Here is a 2,369-nt window from a genome sequence, read left to right as displayed (position 1 = left end):
TTTTAATGCAAAGATTATACCATTGCATTTGTAAGATTTATATGACAACAATAGCAAAAAGAATGTAGAAAAAAATAAATGCACCATTGTAAAGTTCTTACTTTGTGCATGAAACAGCCAAATATTAATTCTAGGAAGACCATGAAAAGTTAATGTGTATTATCAACCCTCCATGAACTATTATAGTAAAAAATGCACATCTAAAATGTCAGAGGGATTCAAAGTAAATTTTAAAAACAGAATTAATAAAAAAAAAAGTTTGTAGAAGAAGGAAGAAAGGAATATCAAGAGAAACAATAAGGGCAGAGATCAATGAAAGAAAAGAACCTGTCAGCCACACCACCAGATTCCAGGAAGGCACCAAAATGATCAACACAAAGGGAAAGAGAAGAGGCACCTGCTATATGTTCTCTAGACCTTTTAGGAAACAGGGAGTTGTTCCTTTGGAAACATATGTGTGAATCAACAAGAAAGATGATATTGTAGACATCAAAGGAAGGGACACCGTTCAAAATGCAGAGCCCCACAAATGTAACCAGGGCAAAACTGGAAGAGTCTACGGTATTACCCAGCATGCTCTTGGCATTGTCGTAAGCCAGCAAGTTAAGGGCAAGATTCTTGTCAAGAGAAATCATGTACATATTGAACAGATTAAGCACCTGAATAGCCACGATAGCTTCCTGAAGCATGTGAAGGAAAGTGACCAGAAAAAAAAGGAAGCCAAAGAGAAAGGTATTTGGGTTCAGCTGAAGTGTCAGCCTGGCCCACCCAGAGAAGCACACTTTGTCAGAACCAATGGAAAGGAGCCTGAGCTGCTGGAGCCCATTGCCTATGAATTCATGGCATGATAAGTGTAAAAAATAAAAGACCTTAAGACTGTTAAAAAAAAAAGAAAGTGATAATAATAATAATAAAAAATAAAAGTGAGAGAAATATTTTAAGTTACTAATTTTATAATTGAAAAAGGGATATCACTACAAATCCTTATTAAAGCAAAGCAAAATAATAAATAGGAAATCTCATGAACTTTATGCTGTAAATTTTACTACTTAGACGATTGGTTCTAAAGGACGGACACTATTGCCATCCAGGGCACATTTGATAATGTCTCTGGAGACATATTTAGTTGTCACATGGAAAAGGATCAATAGTATTAATGACATCTGGTAGTTGAGGTCAGAGATGCCACTAAATGTCCTATATGTACAGAACAGTCCCCTACAACAAATAATTATCCAGGTCAAAACGTTAATGGTGCTGAAGTTAAGAAACCCTGACATAGATGAAATAGGTAAATCCCACAGAGAACACAGCTGGTCAAACCTGATCCAAACCTGATCTAGTAAATAGAAAAACCTGAATATTTGGAAGTCTAATATTGAATGTAATTCATAATCAAAGCCCTTCCTACTCACAAAGGTAGAAGCCCAGGGGGTTTTATTGTTAGTTTCTATAACATATGTAAGGAAGAAATAATATCTCATACTAACTTTCTCAAAATTAGGCAGGAAGAAACACAGCTTGACTAGTTTAATGAAGGTAGTATAATGCTGATAATAAACCTGATACAGTCATTGCAAGAAAAGAGAATGAAACACCCATATCCCTCATGAATATAGAAGCAAGCATCCCAAAATAAATACCTAACGGTATATAAAAAATACATTGTGATCACGTGAGTTTGTGCCGGTGGTGCAAAGTTGGTTTAACATTAGAAAATCAATCAATGAAATGTATCATATTAGCAGAATAAAGGTGAAAACCAAATATAAATACATATTGAGAGAGAATTTGACAAAATCCAATACCTATTTATTACAAAAAAAAAATGCCTAGTATAACAAATGGACATTCACAAAAATCCTACGGATTGCATTACACTTAATGGTAAAAAAAAATGTGTGCTTTCTCCCCAACATTTTAAGATGACAAGATTATCTGCTGTAGCTAATTTATTAAACATAGTCTTGTAGGTCCTAAGCAGTAAAATAAGTCAAGATAATGTCCTAAAATTTACTAAGTTTGGCAAACAAGCAGGGGAGCTTTTTTTTTTTTTCACAGATGACATAATTATATAGAAAATTACTTTAAAAACTATGAAAATAAAGCTACTTTAAAACTAAAATGAATTTGGGGCTCCTGGGTGGCTCAATGGGTTAAGTATCTGACTTGATTTTGGCTCAGGTCATTATCTCACAGTTCAGGAGTTTGAGCCCCACATTAAGCTCTGCATTGACAGCACAGAACCTGCTTGGGATCCTCTCTCTCCCTCTCTCTCTTTCTGTCCCTCCCCCTCTCATGCTCTCTCTCTCTCTCTTTCTCTCAAAATAAATTAATAAACATTAAAAAACCCTAAAATGAATACTACA

General features: G+C 34.7%; 1 pseudogene; it reads left to right on the top strand.

Annotated features, from left to right (window-relative positions):
* Nucleotides 1-365: 365 nt before the first annotated feature.
* Nucleotides 366-848, top strand: LOC107179639 (annotated as a pseudogene).
* Nucleotides 849-2,369: the final 1,521 nt, after the last annotated feature.

The sequence above is a fragment of the Panthera tigris genome, chromosome A3, assembly GCF_018350195.1.
Source record: "Panthera tigris isolate Pti1 chromosome A3, P.tigris_Pti1_mat1.1, whole genome shotgun sequence".
Classification (NCBI taxonomy): Eukaryota; Metazoa; Chordata; class Mammalia; order Carnivora; family Felidae; genus Panthera; species Panthera tigris.
Note: the sequence above shows the minus strand (reverse complement) of the source record. Positions and strands in the feature narration are given on the sequence as shown.